Source organism: Mesoplodon mirus, assembly GCF_964341445.2.
Source record: "Mesoplodon mirus genome assembly, chromosome: 6".
Lineage (NCBI taxonomy): Eukaryota > Metazoa > Chordata > Mammalia > Artiodactyla > Ziphiidae > Mesoplodon > Mesoplodon mirus.
In genome coordinates this window covers 141504315-141524887 of record NC_138982.1, presented here as the reverse complement: position 1 = coordinate 141524887, position 20573 = coordinate 141504315, and positions in this window count along the sequence as shown.

Below are 20573 nucleotides of genomic sequence, written 5' to 3'. Positions count from 1 at the left end.
ACCTTATGAATTGAGGAACCAAAACCCAAGCCATCTACTGGAAGACACAGTCCGACTTCCAACTGTTTTCATGCTTGAATTTAAGATCCACAGAATACTCTGCTGTCAGGGATTTGTACCCACAATTCAAGCCTCCAGGGATGGAAATGGGCTGGACCCTCGTCTATGATTCTTTGTCCTTAGAATTCCCCTTAACGCTCCCTTTTCCTTGCTCTAGACCCCAGGCCAGCAGTTGTCCAAGGAACACAGTGCATTTCTAACTCTTGCCTGTTGGAAAAAGAACTTCCCTCCCGTTACCAGGGCAGGATGTTGCATAAGGAGCAGAATGGTTTTCCAATCCCATAGTGAATCCTATGGTGAGCTGTCAAGTCCAGAAGTTGAAGCTAACGTCTTGAATAACTTCCAATCCAAGCCAAGAGATCGGCTAACTTTTACTGTACCCTTCCACCAACACAGTCTCTACTGCATAATAGTTTCCAAAGAAATGCACACATGATCTGATGAATGTACCCATAATTGATCCATTAAGCATGTACTGATTTTATAAAGCAGTACTGAACCCTTACTGTCACAGAACTAAGCACATCACATCAATTATCTCATTTAATGCTCACAATATTCTGAAGGGTAGTGTTATTTTTATCCCCATTTTAGAACTCAAGAATCCAAAACATATAAAAGGCTCATACAACTCAACAACAAAAAACCAAACAACCCAATTTAAAAAGTGGCCAAAGATCTGAATAGACATTTTTCCAAAGGAGACATACAGATGGCCAACAGGCACTTGAAAAGATGCTCAACATCACTGATTATTGGGGAAATGAAAATCAAAATCACATTGAGGTATCACCTCACACCAATCAGAATGGCTGTCATAAAAAAGACAACAAATAAGTGTTGGCAAGGATGTGGAGAAAAGGGAACCCTGCACTGTTGGTGGGAATGTATATTGATGCAGCCACTGTGGAAGCCATTATGGAGACTCCTCAAAAAATTAAGAATTGAACAAAAATACTAATTTGAAAAGATGTATGCACCTCCATGCTCATTGCAGCATTATTTACAATAGCCAAGGTATGGAAACAACCTAAGGGTCCATTGATGGATGAATGGATAAAGAGGATGTGGGGGATATATATATATATATATATATATATATATATATATATATATATATATATATATATATATATATACACATACACACACACACACATACACACAATGGAAAGCTATTCAGCCATAAAAACGAATGAAATCTTGCTATTTGTGACAATGAAGATGGACCTCGGGGGTATTATGTTATGTGAAATAAGTCATGTGGAGAAAGACAGATACCATATGATTTTACTCATATTTTTTTTTACTCTAAAAAAATAAATGAACGAACAAAACAGAACAGAAACAAACTCATAGATACACAGAGCAGTTTTGTGGTTACCAGAGGGGAAGGAGGTTGCAGGTGGGCGAAATGGGTGAAGGGTGTCAGTTGTGTGGTGACGGACAACAGCTGGACTTCCTGTGCTGATCACTGTGCAGTGTACACAGATGTCAAATTATAATGTTGTATACCTGAAAGATAATAATGTTATATACCAAGTTTGCCTCAATTTTTTTAAAAAAGAAATCGCCTAAAAAGAGGTTAAGTAATTAATACAAAATCTTACCCATGGAAGATTAAAAAAACAAGACCAAACCACGAAGCCTAGGATTTACCATTGTAACTTCCAACATAGCTGTTGTCATTGATCAAAATGAACTGGAATTCAGACACATTTTCATTGTCACTAAAACTTCCAAACTTAGCAATTCTCTTTCTTTAAAATTCAAAATTAAACCTTTTTTCAGGCTCAATACTTCCCATCCCAAACATTTTATTAACTTGGGATCTATTTTAGTCTTGAATTTGTAACACGCTTATTATCTGTTAGTTGACAATAAACTCGCTAAACAATGGGACTAAAGTAGACAACTTTGGGAATCACACATCATGGAAAAGGTGCTACTTTGTTTTTAATTTTTATTGGAGTATAGTTGATTTACAATGCTGTGTTAGTTTCAGGTGTACAGCAAAGTGAAAAAGGTGCTACTTTTTTTTTTTTTTTTTTGCGGTACGCGGGCCTCTCACTGCTGTGGCCTCTCCTGCTGCGGAGCACAGGCTCCGGACGTGCAGGCTCAGCAGCCATGGCTCAGGGGCCCAGCCACTCCGCGGCATGTGGGATCCTCCCGGACCGGGGCATGAACCCGCGTCCCCCACATCGGCAGGCGGACTCCCAACAACTGCGCCACCAGGGAAGCCCAAAGGTGCTACTTTTAATACTACTTCATTTCTGAGTGGGGAACTAGTGGCAAAACCAACTAAAGCAGCACCTAATGGAAGCATAATATTCTAATAGTGGAGGTTATTTTAAAACAAACTCTGAGAGACGGTGGCTTTTACAGTCCCTTCTAGACATTCGAGACAGCTTTGGCTACTGTGCAATTTGTATATAAAATGAGAAATAGTTAAAGAACACATTCAGACTCTGTGGACCATCAAATGCGTTTATGTGGTAACATGTCGAATGAAGCAAAGATAACCTTTTAGGAGAGGAGCCCGAATCACATGGGCACATTCATCGGGTTTGCTGACATTTTTCATTCATCTTTTCATAAAATAATTAACGGTGCAACAATTAAGACACATTTTTCCCTCACAGATCCTCGGGCTGAAGGCTTGTCATGGCCACTGTCACAGCCTGTGCCTTTACTGGGTCCACCTGAACACAGAAAAGACTTTGTTGTAGGAATTAGCCTCCCAGCCTGAGCCCCTTGAGCTCTGAGAGCCATTTCATGTGGCAATGCTGTTGCCACAGTTACCAGGCCCTCCTAGGGTGCTTTCCAGATTACAGATATTGCTTGAAAACAAACTGGCATCTTGGTCTCCATTCACACAGTTTCCTCTGTTTTATTCTTGGATGAAAAACCATCGTGACCCTCTGACATCAAAGAAAAATCCATCTCGGTTCCAGTACTCGAGCACTGTGAGCTTCATGTGGTTTTATCAACCATGGTGCACACTGCTTGGTTTGACTAATGGAATTTATGCCTTTATGTAAATGTCCTTACGTTATGTCTATTTCACATCTTGGTGGGGTTTCCTGCCAGGGAATCCTGTGATGAGTTACTTCAATAAGCAAAAGAAAAAACAGAAAAACACTCCTCTTCAAACATGTATTACTGATATAATAAAGTACGAATTGCAGTGACCAGCTGAAAACCATCGTTAATGTCTTGCAGGCATAAGTTCTTTCCCAGTGGTCAGAATTACTTAAGGTGAAGCACGGATGGACCATACTGGGCCCTAGAGGAAAGCAAAGATCTCGGGGATATTGTCTGCATCACTTCGGCAGCCGCAGCTCCAGGAGGGCTCTCTCAGAGAGAACCTGCCGGAAGCTGGCCACACACACTAGCCAAGGTGAGGGCGGCACATGCCCATATGGGCACCAGGTCCCGACTGTCATTATGAAGTTAAGTCAACCCAATCTACGCTAGTATAAAACAATACCAAGGGCGTTATTACTGACCTTGGAATATTTTTTTAATTAATTTATTTTATTTTTGGCTGCATTGGGTCTTCGTTGCTGGGCACAGTCTTTCTCTAGTTGCGGCGAGCGGGGGCTACTCTTCATTGCGGTGCGCGGGTTTCTCATTGCGGTGGCTTCTCTTGCTGCAGAGCATGGGCTTCAGTTGTTGTGGCTCGTGGGCTTCAGTAGTTGTGGCTCACAGGCTCTAGAGCACAGGATCAGTAGTTGTGGCACACGGGTTTAAGTTGCTCCGCAGCATGTGGGATCTTCCTGGACCAGGGCTCGAACCCGTGTCCCCTGCATTGGCAGGCGGATTCTTAACCATTGTGCCACCAGGGAAGCCCCTGACCTTGGAATTTTAAAAAACATACAAGGCCTGAGCACCACTGAACCCATGCCAAGAGGGAAAGCTATGTGCTTTTTTTTGCACAATTAAGATTTACAGATAAGTGGATATAAAGGCACTGTGCTTCATGATAGTTTAAGAGCACCAGCTATAAAGTCAGGGAAATCTGGGGTCAAATCCCAGGCCCTTGCTAGCCCTGAGAACTTAGGTGAGCCACGTAATGTTTCTGAGTGTCAACTTCCTCGTGGCAAAATGGGAATGATGACACCAGTTGTATGAGAAAATGTATTGAGATACTGTAGGTGAAATGCTTGATACAACACTCAAGACACAACATAGTAAACATTTGATAAGTGGTGGCTATACTAATAATAATGAGAAGAAGGAAGGCCGGGAGGAGGAGCAGGGGGAGAAGGCAGAGGGGGCAGTGGAAGGAGGAGCCCTGAGCAGGAGGAAGAAGCGAGAAAGAGGAAGAAGGTTCAGAAAACGAGTATTTACAACACTTCAGTGTTCACAACATCTGTCATGTATAAACAGGGGTGGAGATGGTGAGTCATGGCCTTGAGACACGGAGTGATCTGGGCTCGAATCCTGATTCTGACGTGTATCTATTCATGACTCTGGAAACATCTCTCTTTGTTTCACCTTCCCTTCAGACCATACAGATTCACTTTTCTGCTTATAGTTTAACTAAATGAAAGAATCCACCCAACCACCCCCGACTTTCACAAGAACATTATTTAGAAGATAGAACAAGGATCCAGCTTTAAGAAACTCTCAGTTTTACCCACTTTCTCTGCAGAACAGTCATTTTGTCCCAGTGTCCATTCTCCAGAGCATAGCTAAGGAGGAAGCCTCAGAGACTGGGTTGTGACTCAGAATTCGTTGGGGCCACTTAACCACCGTCCTCATGAAATTGGCCCCTCCAAGTGCCACCAAGCAACAAGGAGCAGTAAAATCAAGTATTGGCTGGACTTCAAGGAATAGGAACTATATGAGGTCATCTGCTGCCTTTTGCAACATTTGTTAGCTTCAGAACTGGGCCTGGGAGGCAGAGAGTAAAGATTACCAAAGAAACAAGGCTTAGGGAAACAATGCTGGGCTGATTTTCATCTTTCGCTGAGACATTTCCCCAGCATATTTCAAACTAAGAAGCAGAGTTATTTCCCTGATTTCAAGAGCAGGGTAACTGTGCCATTTTAGGAATTTGGAGTGGCATATCCGATTGTGTGTGTGCGTGCATGCATGCAAAGTGTGTGCGTGCGTGCATGTGTGTGTGTGACCTAAGCATTTGAAATACAATTAACAATTAGAAATTGTTAGACATCAACTCTCAGTTTTCACACACAACAAACACTTTGTTTGATAAAAATACAAGCTGGCCAGAATACTAAAGTATGGTATACATTCTCAACTTCCAACAGAACAACTTGAACAAGTCTAAGGTTATAGAGAGTAATAATGTCTGGGTGTTGGCCAAAATTTTAGTGAAGAGCTCATAACTTAGTTCAATTATTTTACAGTGTGCCTGGAACTGATAACATATAAGCCCCTGTGAACATTACAACCACTTTAGGACACAGGTCCCTGGCACCTTCCAGGATCTGTTCAGCATCTTCATAGACTTAAGGTTCTCGTAGACTTGTCTTGTTCCATCTGGCTGTTATAATTGCTTTTCAGACCCAACTCCTCAATGCTTGGCCACCCCAACTGTTGGAAACCCCTTTATAGATGGCCTCCATGCACATTCCAGTATATACTTGACCCCCAAACCCTTCTGTATTCTCAAAACAAGACACCTCAGGATTATCTTGGTTTCCAAGATCTAAGATCTAGTGCTATTTACCCTTCAGGTGTATTAACCATGACATTTTCTGTGTCCTGATGCTTTGGCATCCGAGATCTTGCTGACCCTTGAAAGATTGCCCCTCCCAGGGCTAGCTAATTCCTAGAGATAGTCAACAACTCACGAGATCTCCAAATGCACACCAACCTGTCTAGAACCCACTCTATGACCACTTCTTCTCACATTCTGGGCTACTATCCCCCTGTCCTAATCAGGGCCAGGTACCAGACAAGTAGGCAGTCCCTAGGCCCCAGAGTCCACTGGAATTATTCAAACTAGCCCATCCTAAGCCTGCTTGCCTGCCTAGGCTGTTCCTTTCCACAAGAGCCGCAATCAAGCCTTTTGCCCATATTTCTCTCACTCCCTTTGCTTTCTGACCCACCTGGTGCTTCCCCGTGTGGACCCCACCATGGCACAGAAGCACCCCCTCCTTTGGGAACTGTGAGTAACAAACGCTCATTTCAATGGCAATCATTTCCTGATCAGTTGGCCTTAATGAGCCTCAAGTTTTCTATTAATACACTATAAGTTTTCCTGGGGGGAAAGAGAGTAAAAGATTGAACGTTCGTTGCTGGGCCCACACAGCTGTAGGCAAATTGACCCCAGAAAGGAGCCTTTAGTTACTCACTGAGAGAAGAGAGTCTTACATCTTATAAAGTCCTAAGTCTATACTGAGGTTTTCAACACAAATCTAGTTTCACTAAGTCACTTTCTCATGGTAACCTAACATGAAAGTGTCTCCATGTCTGCTCTCTTTTCCTCATCTGAGCAACAATCTTCTTATCCTCTTCTGGAAAGGACATCTCTGCCAGCTTCAATGTATAGACAGTGGACCCTTGAACAACACAGGTTTGAACTGCGTGGGTCTACTGATACATGGATTTTTTTTCAGTACTAAATACCACAGCACTACACAATCCAGGGTGGTTGAATCTGTAGATGTGGAACCCCAGATACAGAGGACGGCTGTAAGTTATAGTCAGATTTTCAACTGTATGAAGCATCATCGCCCCTAAACCCCACAGTTGATATTGTTCAAGGATCAACTATATAGTCACATTTATTCAATCAACTAGACAACACATATTTATTGAGCACCTACTGTATGCACTATTCTAGGCTCTTGGGATACAACAGTGAACAATACAGACAAAAATCTCTAATCACTTACCTTGGTGAGGTAAGACAGACAGTACACAGAATAAATGGTATAGTAAATTGAGATTAGCAGGAAAATAAATCAAGAAAGGGAGATAATGAGTGTCAGAAGGACAGGGAGTTCACTTTTTATTTTTAATAACAACTTTATTGTGATACAGTTCACCCTTTAAAACTGCCCAGTTCTGTGGTTTCTAGTGTATTCACAGAGATGTGCAACCAAACCCACAATCTACTTTCAGGTCATTTTCATAACCACCGAAAAAAAAAAAAAAAACTCATTAGCAGCCACTCACCTTTACCCCCCTCCCCAGACCCTGGCAATCATAGATTTCCTTCCTGTTTCTGGATTTGCCTGTTCTGGACATTTCATATAAATGGAGTCCTACAATATGTAGCCTTCTGTGTCTGGCTTCTTTCAATCACATAATGTCTTTAAGGCTTATCTGTGTTGGAGCCTGTGTCAGCCCTCCATTCCTTGCTGTGGATAAATAATACTCCACAGTATGGAGAGACCACCATCTATTTATCTATTCATCAGTTGATTGAACATCTGGGCTGTTTCCACTTTGTGGTTATTGTGAGTAATGCTGCTGTGAACATTTGTGTACAAGTTCTTACATGGACATATGTTTTCCTGTCTCTTGGGGATAGACCTATGAGTGGAATTGCTGGGTCATTTGGTAACTCTATGTTTAATTTTGAGGGAGAGTGTTCCATTTTAGATGGAGTGGTCAGGGGAGGCCTTATTGATAAGATGACATTGAGCAGACATCTGAAGGTGGCGACCTAAGTGAGTCATACATGGAGACAGAAGGAGGACATGCCAGGCAGAGAACAGAAAGAGAGAAGGCAAGAGGAAATGCGGTGTGTCCGAGCAACAGCCAAGTACACTTGTGTGGCCAAGATAGAACAAGAAGGAGACCACACATTGACCTACAGGGCCAACCACCGAGTTAGAAATATCACATTTAAGTACAACTTGTTAATATGTTCTTGAGCAAATGGGGCCACATAGTCCAGCCTCATGAACTGAATTTCTTGCCTCAATATATTCACAAGAGTTTCCTTAACTGACTGATTCCCATTTCATCCAGTGTCATCCATGATTCTGTGTTCTCCAGACACGTTTCATAAAGGAATATGCATAATGTAAGAGCACAATGGTTATAGAACAAAGACTCAGTTACAGAGGTGTCTCTGGGTTCGGGGGTGGCATGGACAGGTACACCGCTGCCCCAGCCGGGTAAAGAAAGTGAGCTGGAAAGCCCATCACCAAGTTCTGGTAGTGCCCACCATTTCCCAGCCCTGGCAAAGCAAACCAAGTGAAAGTTCAGGAACAGCTGCATGATCACAGACCCCAGCAGGCTGCAACGGTGGTCACTACGGTTCCTGGATCGCCTCTTCTTCTGTGCTGGTCAAACAGGAGAACTAAAGAGTGACCTAATGGGCTTAACCACTCACTCCTCCTGGAAGTCTTGATTTCTGTGGCTGTCACCAAGTTTCCCAGGACAGCCTTGGGTTATGATTTAATAGGGTGATCAGAGTTCTAAACAAATGGAGTGTGTGAACGGCTAGGGGAGGCTCACTGGACACAGAAGAGATAGGGGCAGGGGAGCTGTGGTCAGGTGATGGTGCACTGAGGAAATGATGTCTTGGCTAAGATCTGAACAAAAAGGCTTTTCTAGGTATGAGCCAAAGTACTCTAGGAGAAAGAATAGCACGGACAGTGGCTCAGTAGGACCCTTTAAAAAAGCAATTAACTATGGCTCAAGTGTAATAGGGAATGCAGAGAGAAGACCAGCCCTGGAAAGCACAGCCTCATTGTAGAGCGTTTTTAGACACACAGAAGAGTCTGAACTTCATGCTAAAAGCAACAGGCAGGGAAGGGAGGATTTCAAGGAGGTAAGTGACATGATAAGGTTTGATGTGGCTGATGGTTATGGATTGAACATGAGCAAGACAAGAGGAAAAGCATTTAGATAAAATTCACAGTTCTCTCCATGACTTTGGACTGACTGAGTGTGCCACTTTGGGATGTCATATATGCAGATTTGAATCCCACCTCTGCCACCAATTTTACTTAATATGAAGAGCATAAGTACTCACTGACACAACAAATACACCCCAGTGAGCCAAAGCTGACAAGATCAGACCAGTCCAAATTCAGCCACATGAATGCTGTAATTATTTTGAAAAAGACCCATGTTAAGAGGGTTGGTTTGCCTACCTATCCTTGCTGAGTCTTTCTTTTTAACTTAAAAATTATTTCAATTGAGTGAAAGTAACTATAACAGATATGTGTATATACACATGTTATATGTATACAGAAACATACACTCATTGTAGTTTTTCTCTCCACTAAACTAACATGTCATCAATATAATCTTTTGCTTTGGAAACTTCCCAATGGGGGATGGGTTTTCTTCTATGAATGAAACGGGGGTTTGAGCCAAATTTACGTAGATCTTAAAGGACAGCTACCCTTACCTGACATCAAGATTATACTGGTAAAAGGAAAGAGGACTCTGGGACATCCATTTTATTACTATTTTTCATAAAACAAAGAAAACCTTATCTGCAATTGCATCTTTGAAAATAATCTCCCATCATCATCACTTACCAAAAAAAAAAATCTTTCCTTTTCTTAGGTATATTTCTAGTTTCTTCCTTTGTCTTCCCCAAGATACATCCAATGAACTTTTAACCAAGAATAGGTGTTCACAAAGGAAGCACTCTTATATGAAAATGGTCATAATCTTTTAGAAAAACTTATCTACCATCTATAGCCCTTTCTCCTTGGCTCTGTGTGTGGATGAAGGAAGAAGCAGTGGCTTAATGCACTGCCATCATGAGGACTGTGCATTTGAGCTGGAAGCTCCCTGCTCTCCATTTCTTGCTCAGTGCTTCCATTTCTTTGGTGTTATTCTCTTCTACACACATACACACACACACACACACACACACACACACACCACAAAGCCTATCTTTCCATCTTATTTCTTGACACTTTTAGGACGAAAGCTGCTATACAGCTTTTGCCCTTAAAGCTGTGCCTGTCACATAAGATGGCCAACAGGCACATGAAAAGATGCTCAACATCACTAACTATTAGAGAAATGCAAAGCAAAACTATAATGAGGCACCACCTCACACTGGTCAGAATGGCCAACATCAAAAAGTCTACAAATAACAAATGCTGGAGAGGGTGTGGAGTAAAGGGAACCCTCTTGTACTGTTAGTATGTAAATTGCTGCAGCCGCTATGGAGAACAGTATTGAGGTTCCTTAAAACACTAAAAATAGAGTTACCATATGATCCAGCAATCCCACTCCTGGGCATATATCCAGAAGAGATGAAAACTCTAATTCAAAAAAATACATACGTCCCTATGTTCATAGCAGCACTATTCACAATAGCCAAGACATGAAAACAACCTAAATGTCCATAAACAAATGAATGGATAAAGAAGATGTGGTACATCTATATAGTGAAATACTACTCAGCCATAAAAAAGAGTGAAATAATGCCATTTGCAGCAACATGGATGGACCTAGAGATTATCATACTAAGTGAAGTAAGTCAGAAAGAGAAAGACAAATACCATACAATATCACTTATATGTGGAATCTAAAATATGACACAAATTAATTTATGTACAAAACAGAAAAAGCCACACGGACATACAGAACAGACTTGTGGCTGCCAAGGGGAGGGGAGGTGGGGGAGGGATGGACTGGAGTTTGGGATAAGCAGATGCCAACTATTATATATAGAATGGATAAACAACAAGGTATAGCACAATGAACTACATTTAATATCCTGTTATAAACCATAATGGAAAAGAATACAAAAAAAGTGTGTATATATATATGTGTGTGTGTGTGTGTGTGTGTGTGTGTGTATAACTGAGTCACTTTGCTGTACAGCAGAAATTAACACAACATTGTAAATCAACTATACTTCAATAAAATAAAAAAATTTTTTAAAGCTGTGCCTGTCATTTCAATTCAGAAATATGGTCTTACCAAGGAAAAGAATGGCTGGGAAGAACAGGAATGTCGATATTTGTCATTAATTATTTAAAATCAAAGATTCAAACCCCAAGGAATTTGCAGGGTTTCTGCCCAGGAAGCCATACTTCTTTGCTTTCAGTTGATTTTAGATGCAAGGCCCACAGTGATTGCCTGCTTCCCTCCAAATCTATAGGCAAAAAGAGTAAAGACCAAAATGCAAAACTCGAGCATTATGTTTGTCTTTCATTTTTAAAGCCTGTTTTCTCTTTACTTTCTACTATCTTGAACCAATTAATCCTTAGCAAAAGAATCTCTGACCAAAAAATGAAGACAGAAAAGCATGGAGCCAAAATCAACTTCAACAAAGTTGGTCTGAAGCCATAGAATAAGCTCTTTTGGAACTCACAACTACAGCCTCAAATGTCTGAAAGGAGCACTCACTGAGTGAATCCACAAGAATTCAATGGAAATACAGTGGCCAACACTTTGGGAGCACCTGGTGTGAGGTCTTTTCACCCATTAACTCATTTCTCCCTAACAACAACTGTGAGGTAGATATTACCATAACCATTTTACAGATGAGAAAACTGAGGCATAGAGAAGTTGTGTGACTTGCCATAACCCACCAGAGATCACACATGCTAGGAAGTAGCAGAACCAAGAATCAAAAGTGAAGCTGGGGCTTCCCTGGTGGCGCAGTGGTTGACAGTCCGCCTGCCGATGCAGGGGACACGGGTTCGTGCCCTGGTCCGGGAAGATCCCACATGCCGCGGAGCGGCTGGACCTGTGAGCCATGGCCACTGAGCCTGCGTGTCCGGAGTCTGTGCTCCGCGACGGGAGAGGCCACAGCAGTGAGAGGCCCGCGTACCGCAAAAAAAAAAAAAAAAAAAATTGAAGCTGTCTGACCCCCAAATCAGTGCTTGTACTGCTGTGGTATAATGTCTGCTTGTGCTTTGGCACAACCAGAAAAACTTGGAAATAGACTTTAACCAATTGTTTATGCCTAAAACACATGCATGCCTCATGAAGGGATAAAACAACAGGTAGCTGGGTTTTTTAATAATGAAAAGTGGGGTAAAAATATGATTGACCCAATGCCTGTACATTTGTTTTGAAAATGACTTTTAGCCAGGAGTTATGTTCTAACTTCTTAACAATTTCATGTCATGAGGCCAACCAGTGGGAATGGACGGTGGCCAAGACATTGGAACAGGGTCCTGGGGGCCCCCTGTGGAGAAGGGTGCTAACCCTTTAGTTGCTGGATTGGGGGGCAGTGGAGAGGAGGGTATCCCAGGGGAGGAGCCAGAGCAGTATGCTATTTACCTACAGCTGCAGAACTGTTTCAACATTTTGTCATCAATAGGAGCAAACCAGTGCATCCCAGCAAGGTCAGCCCCACTTCCAGCCCACCCTGTCCTTATCCTGGCCCTGTGTGCCACACTGAACTCTGGTAGCAACTGCCCTCCTATATTTCACACCCACTTGAAGGAGATGGATGGATATAAAATCTTGAACCCTGGATCCCACAAAGATCTCTTTTTCCCCAAAAAAATTCCCACGGTTCAAGAAAAAGGCTCCAGAATACAGAATAGCCAATGAACATGGTGGAAGTGTTATTTATTGTGAATCACCATGTGAAGAGCCAGATAATTAAATTTCCACAAGACAGCCATGGAGAATTCGTTTAACAGCCAAACATTGATAACATGGACAATGCAGGCAAAAATGTTAAACCCAGCTGATGATTCTCTCATTTTTAACCGTATATCATTTACAACAGTAAATGATACAGCATCCCAGGGTTATGGGCTAACCCTTAGAGGCCATCGCAGCAGGATCTGACTTGTGTCTGTGGCCAGAGAGGCTCTACTGATCCCACAGAGGCTCTCTGGAGAATTTAAGGATTTTCCCACAAATTAAACTGCCTTAGCTGTTTGAGGAGGGACCAAAAATAGTAGGAACAAATAAACCTGCCCTTTGGAGTCAAAGAGGGTTTAAATCCTAGTTCTACAACTTCCTAGCTGTGTGCTCCAGGGCTGACCACTTAACTTTTCTGAGCCTCCATTTCCCCAGCTGGAAATAAAATTCTGTAAAAACAACACTTAGGTCTTACAGTCATTGGAAGGATTAAGTAAGGCAATCAATGAAAAATCCTTTAAAGAGTATCTGACACCTAGCAAACATTCATTAGGTATTAGTTCTCTTTTCTGACCAAGAAAGTCACATAACACTTGGGCTCAAGGCACTGTGCTCTGGGTCACAAAGGTGAATGACAGATGCATTCTATAATGCATCTACAACCGAAACCTACAATCGAAACTCCCTTACTTGATATTTCCGCAAGAGAAATAAAAAACATTTGCGTACAAAAAAGACTTGTCAGTAAATGTTCAGCTTTCTTCAAAATAGCCAGAAACTGGAAAAGACTCAAATGTCCATCAACAGATGTATAAATAAACAAACTCTGGTAATCCCATACTCAGCAGTAGAAGGGCACAAACTGAAATGAGAGGCAAGGGGGCAGGGCACAACCATCAAAAGAATGACATAAGGACTTCCCTGGTGGTGCAGTGGTTAAGAATCTGCCTGCCAATGCAGGGGACACGGGTTCGATCCCTGGTCTGGGAAGATCCCACGTGCCGCGGAGCAACTAAGCCCGTGTGCCACAACTAGTGAGCCTGTGCTCTAGAGCCTGTGAGCCACAACTACTGAGCCCAAATGCCACAACTACTGAAGCCCATGCACCTAGAGCCCATGCTCTGTGGCAAGAGAAGCCACCACAATGAGAAGCCCGTGTACTGCAACGAAGAGTAGCCCCCGGTTGTCACAACTAGAGAAAGCCCATGCACAGCAATGAAGACCCAACGCAGCCAAAAACAAAAAACAAAAAAGATGACATAGCCATAGGACATGACAAAAACTGGTTAGAACCAGCTAGGTCCAAGATGGCAGAAGAGTTGACTTCCAGTGGACATGGAGCCTCATACACTCATTGTAATACATTAAAATAAGCTAAATGACACACCCACCAGAAGCATGACAGTTCTGAGACCGACCATCATAGATCAAAAAGTGGGCAGTGGCCCAATTCATGGAAATCTCTGCCCCTCCCCCAAAATAGCTGGAATAATCCTCCCACTCATTAGCCTATGAAATTACCCTGCTCATGAAAAATAACCACCCCATATTTCAGGGCCTCTCGCCTTCTGAGGTGGCCCACCCTCTGTCTGCAGAGGGTGTTTCTCTCTAAATAAATCCACTTCTTACCTATCACATTGTCTCTCACTGAATTCTTTTTGCAATGAGACATCAAGAACCTGAGCTTCATTAAGTCCTGAGACCAGGTGTGTGATCTTAATTAAAAGACGGTGGGACTTCCCTGGTGGTGCAGTGGTTAAGAATCCACCTGCCAATGCAGGGCACATGGGTTCAATCCCTGGTCCAGGAAGATCTCACATGCCACGGAGCAACTAAGCCCATGCACCACTACTACTGAGCCTGCACCCTAGAGCCCACAAGCCACAACTACTGAGTCCGTGTGCCACAACTACTGAAGCCCGTGTGCCTAGAGCCTGTGCTCCACAACAAAGAGAAGCCACCGCAATGAGAAGCCCGTGCACCACAACAAAGAGTAGCCCCCGCTCGCCGCAACTAGAGAAAGCACGGGTGCAGCAATGAAGACCCAATGCAGCCAAAAATTAATTAATTAATTAAAATAAAAAAAGAAAATACCATGGGTTCAAGTCCCAGTCTGGGTTGCACGGTTTCTAAACTACTGATTCAAGCACCAACATGGATGAATCTCAGAAACATTCTGAGGAGGGAAAGAAACCAGACAAAAAAGAGTAAAGAGTTGTTTTACTCATGGATATGAAGTTCTAGAAAGGGAAATCTATAGTGTCAGAGAGCAGTGTCGTGGTCGCCTGGGGATGGGGTGGAAGGGAGGGATTAGCTGCGAAGGAGCACAAGGGAATTCGACCAGGTGATAGAAAGGTTCTGTATCTTGACAGGGGTGTTAGTTACATGGATATGCACATTTGTCAGAACTCATCAAACTGCACCCTTAAAATGGGTGCTGTGGCATAATATGAAATATTTCTGATCTTTGTCTCCAATTCCTGGCACAGGGCTCCGAAAACCCTTGGAATTTCCTTAGTGATAAAAGTGGATCCAAAAGAGCCCCTTTGAATCATGAGGTGACTCACTAAAGAGTGGGGGGACGGTCTAGATGGCTTCAGGATGGGAGCTGATGGACAAGAAAACCAACCACGTGATTCGAAGGTTAGAACGTTCATCGCTTCCCACCCTACCTCCCAGGAAGCGAGAGGAGATGGAGATTCAATTCAGTCACCAGTGGCAATGGTTTAATCAACTGTGCCTACATAAGGAAACCTTAATTTTTCTATTTTATTTATTTATTTTTAATTTTACTGGAATACAGTTGATTTACAATGTTGTGTTAGTTTCAGGTGTACAGCAGAGTGATTCCGTTGTACATATATATATATATATATATATATATATATATATTCATTCTTTTTCAGATTATTTTCTCATAGAGGTTGTCACAGAATATTGAGCAGAGTTCCCTGTGCTGTACAGTAGGTCCTTGTTGGTTCTCTATCTTACATACAGTAGTGTGTGTATGTTAAGAAAAAACAAAAACAACGACTCAGATAAGTTTCGGGAAGCTTCCTGGTTGCTGAACATGGTGATGTACTTGGAAGTGGTGCTGCCCTACTCCGTAGGGATGGAGGCTCCTGTACCCAGGACCCTTCTGGACCCAGCCCTATATACCATTTACCAAATAAAGTTTGTGTGCCCAACACACAGTGAGGCCCAAGAAACTGAAACATCGGAGTTTGGAGCAGAAAAAGGTTTACTGCAGGGCCAAGCAAGGAGAACACGTGCTCAAAAAAACCCCAAACCCCTGATGGTTTGGGGGGAAAAGGTTTTCTAGGCAAAATTTGGGGTGAGGGCTGCAGGGTGTGTGGCTGTTTTCTGATTGGCTGGTGAGGTAACAAGGCAGTGCTCCAAGAATCTTACCCTGGGCCTGAAGTTACCATCCTCCGCCCGGGTGGGAGCTCTGGTTCTACAGAAGAACTCAAAGATATTATTATTTATATTGTATCCCTTGAGGAGGAGCCAGGACCCTGCCCCAAGGCTGCACTATTGCTCCTTGACTGCTCCTCCCTTGTCTCCCCATCTCCTCCCTTCCCTGATTAGCAACTGTTTGTATCTAACCCTTTGGAACTCAGGGAAGGTCAAGGAGGCTGAATGAAACCTATTTCCTACAAACAAGAAACAGAGGACACAGAAGGCTTTTGGACCAGGAGCCCCACAGGGTCCTGCTGGGTTTCATACCTGTGCATCTGGCTGTTCCTTTGTATCTTACATAATGGATTATAATTATACATATAGTGGTTCCCTGAGTTTTATGAGTTATTCTAGCAAATCGTCAAACCTGGGGGTGGGGTGGAGAGGAGGGGCCTCTGGATCTGTAGTCCACCGGACAGAAGTGCAGAAAGCCTGAGGACCCCATTTTCCACTGGTCTCTGAAGTTGGGGCAGTCTTATGGGACTGAGCTAACCCCAAGAGACAGTGTCGGAATTGATTTGGAAGATATCCAATTAGTGTCAGAAAACTGAAAACTTGGCTAGTGTTGGAAAAACAACACAAGTGCATATTATTGTGTAAATTAACCTCAATGAAGTTGACCTAAAAAGAAAGATCTACAACCAAGCAGAGGGTTTTCAAACTGTGTTCTGAATTGAGTCTCCTTGGGGGTCAAGGTCCCTGTAATTACATTCAGAGCAGCTCTCCTTCAACCTGATTTTATGTGGAGATCCATTTAAACAAAGTGTTCCATGGCTTAAACATATATATATTTATTTGAAAACCACTGGTTCCTTTGTAAAAGTCCACGAGGAGTGATCAACTTTATTGTCCCATACAGGTGCGGGAGAAAGAATTGGGTGTTTCCCAGGATCTAAATGCCTCCTGGCCAGCATTTCTTAAACCCAGCTTCACATCTGAGGAGCTTCTAAAAATACTTTGGTGCCCGACCCCACCAAGAATCTTCATAGTGAGTCGGCGATGCCATCATTGTACTAAAAACATTCCAGGAATTCAAGCCAGGTGGATAACCATCAACAGGTGTGTTCAGAAACCACGCAAATCTCCCATTCTCCTACCTAGATATTTTACAGATAATCTCCACATACCATGGAAATCCTCCTGTAACCACTCTGAAACACCATCAGGTACATTTTTAGTGGATTTGACCTACCAGTATCTCAAGGTTTAAATCTCTCTGAATGTAGTTAAAGGCTGGAGAAAGTTATCTATAGAGATATCTATCTAAGGAGTAACCCTTAGAGAAAAATAAAGCCAGGTTGCATTTCTCTGCTTTATTTTTGCAGACTCAGGAGAAATTATTCTGAGTGTGATGTTTTCTAGTAGGAGCTTTACTTTCCTCCCTAGATAATTTTTGTTTCATCCCAGCGGTAGACCAAGAAGACAAACATTTTTTATAACAGACCACAGAGAAAAGTGACCTGCTACAACACAAGCAAACGAAAATTCATGTCCTGGGACTAAGGTATCCTTTACCTCATTAAGTCATTCTGGGAGCCTGAAGGAACCATCCTCTCAGCTACAACTACCGTGAGGGGTTGGTTGCTATGGGTGCATCACTGGACAGTGGTTGACAGGAAAGCCCCAGAAGACTCTGGGCACTCCTTCAGCATCAGTGAGTGGAGTGTGCCCAAGGACAACCAGACTGGAAAAGACAGAAGACAATTTTTAGTTTTTCCTCTCTGCACCCTAAGACTTGGGGTCTAAAGCCACCAGTCAATTTCTAGAGTATTGTCGGCTGACGGTGGTTCAGATCCCTCTAAAACTGGGGCTGGCATTGGTGGCCACAGTGAGCAGCCCAAGAACTTGAGAATGAGGGGGATGGAATTACCTTCTAATGTTTTTCTTCTGTTTGTTTTTTTGGGGGGGGGTTGTTTGTTTGTTTGTTCGGACGCTCAGATTGCGGGATCTTAGTTCCTCGACCAGGGGTCGAACCCGGCCCCGGCAGTGAAAGTGCCGAGTCCTAACTACTGGACCACCAGGGAATTCCCATTTTATCTTTTTTTTTTTTTTTTTTTTTGATGGTTTAGCTAAGAAAACAGCACACAGTGGATCACAGCCAACAAGTACGAGTCACCTTACTCCGGGGCCTGGCCCTGAGTCTAAAGACAGAACACGTGGACCAGAGGAGGCCGGGGAAGGAGGCGTTCTGTGGGCAAGGTCCCACTGCCCACCGCCCAGCCAGGCACTGTCCCAGGGGCGTGGCAGTGGTCAAGGGCAGAGAGGAAAGTGTTTGTTGGGAGGCTGGTCCTGGCCTTGGATCAGAGCACACATAGACCTCCGTCCCAGCATGGCCATTTTCAGGCTGTGTAACCTCACATGAGGACTTGACATCCCCGTGCCTCAGTTTCCTCATCCATGAAATCGGTCCCATGTCCACCTCACCAGGTTACTGCAGGGATCACGTAGAGCCCTTGATACAGAGCCTGACTCACAGCGGGCACCCCATGAATGTCAGCAAGCAAAATACTGTGAAACACAATATCCAGCAGCCTAATTTTAATCCTAAACGGTGAGTTTGCTTCCCGTGAGTCGGTGAGGAAAGGCGTCACCCTCCTGAGCTGACAAGATGCGTCTGATGGACTTGACCGAGTTCCCCCTGCGTTCTTCCCAGACCCCCGCACCCTCCATGCTACTCACCCACCTGGCGCAGCCCTCCCCCGACTTGAATCGTCCACACCTGAGAGCATTACTACATCTGTAAACAATCTCCAGATGTCTGGTTCCGGAAGACCTGTCTGACCGACTGAAGTGTTTTAGAGATTACACAACTCATTTTTTTCTATTTACGAGAAAGTCCTTCCAAAACAAATAGTCAAAAAGCCGAGTATCTCAGGCACCCGTGAAAAGAAGGCTTTTGCAAGGATCATGAGTCTACTTCCAAACATTTAGAAATATGTTGTATTAGGATTAAAAGGCTTAAAACAGGTGAAGACAATCAGCCATTTGGCTAATCGGGGTTCTGTTTACACTTCAGTGAGAAGCTAGAGCCATTTACAGGCTAAAGGACAATCCTGTACCTTGATCACAATTGTCAGTAGGCAATCAGCTGCTGACCGACTTTAGACTCCTATGTAACGCAAGGGTGTGAAATTCAAACATCAATGACTGGTGGGTTTTTAGTTGTTTTTTTTTGCGGTACGCGGGCCTCTCACTGTTGTGGCTTCTCCCGTTGTGGAGCACAGGCTCTGGCGCGCAGACTCAGCGGCCATGGCTCACGGGCCCAGCTGCTCCGCGGCATGTGGGATCTTCCTGGACCGGGGCACGAACCTGTGTTCCCTGCATCGGCAAGCGGACTCTCAACCACTGCGCCACCAGGGAAGCCCCAATGACTGGTTTTAATGGCTTTTAAGAATGCACAACATTTTGCCCAAAATTAATTGTCTTGGATAAAAGCATTATGAATAATATACTGATTAATTGACCAACGGGTTTGGAGGGGTTTTGTTTGTTTTTCTTCTGTCTGGTGGACAAATACTTTAGGCCCACCTTCTTTTGTGTGTGTGTTTGTGTGTGTGTGTGGTCTTTTTGTTTTATTGTGTTTTGTTTTTGCTTTAATCCAATAACTTTATTCCTTGGCATGTATTATAAGAAAATACTCCATTATCAAATGCTTTACATACAGAGACGTTTGTCATAAAATTATTTGTAAGTGTAATGATGTATGCCCACCTTCTGACCTCAACAGTACCCTAAGCCGCACACGTAGCCAGCGGGGCTCCGGGACAGCAACGCTGTATCAAGGAGCTTGTCTTTTATCACCACCTAGTGGTCATTCTCTATTATTACAACTCACTAGGGTCGCCTTACCCTTGCCACCCTTGCACAGGTTTAACACTTACATTGTTTTTTAAAGAAAACTTTTCTAAATATTCCTCAAGGAACTTTGTAGGCAAAACATTCCACTCCCTTTCTACACCTCTCACATTTAATCTAGAAAAGTCGATGACAACGATAAACCCTCCTATTGCATACCTTGTATCCTTGTACCAAAGGAAGATTACAGCCCAAAGAAATGCAAGGAAACCCCAAAGGGGAAAAGTGGAGAAGGAAGTGTTTACCGTTCAGTGGTTAAAAAATGCACTCAAATTTTTGTGTACTGGCTTTTTAAATTAAAGAATAAAAAAGAAACAGTTACTTTGAATGTTCAGGCCCTCTGTAGACTAATCAATTCTTTGAAACTCTATTAGCTTCAGATCATCATAGAATTGCTCCACGTCTCTGGTCTTTTCTCTTTTTTTGCAGATGGATTTTGCTTATTCACTTGGGTTTTTCTTTTGAGTTATTCTATTTTGCATATTTATAATGCTGTTTAGTTTCTAGAAACTTCCTATATTGATAAAGCATGTGGAATTTTTTAACTATATTTTGATATCACACAGCCCATATTTGTCACTGTGCCACTGGACCCACTAGCCACTGGAGGTTATTGGGGAAGCCAAATCTGAAAGAGAACTGATACTAGTTACATGGTATTATTGACCTAAGTGATTTTTGCATTT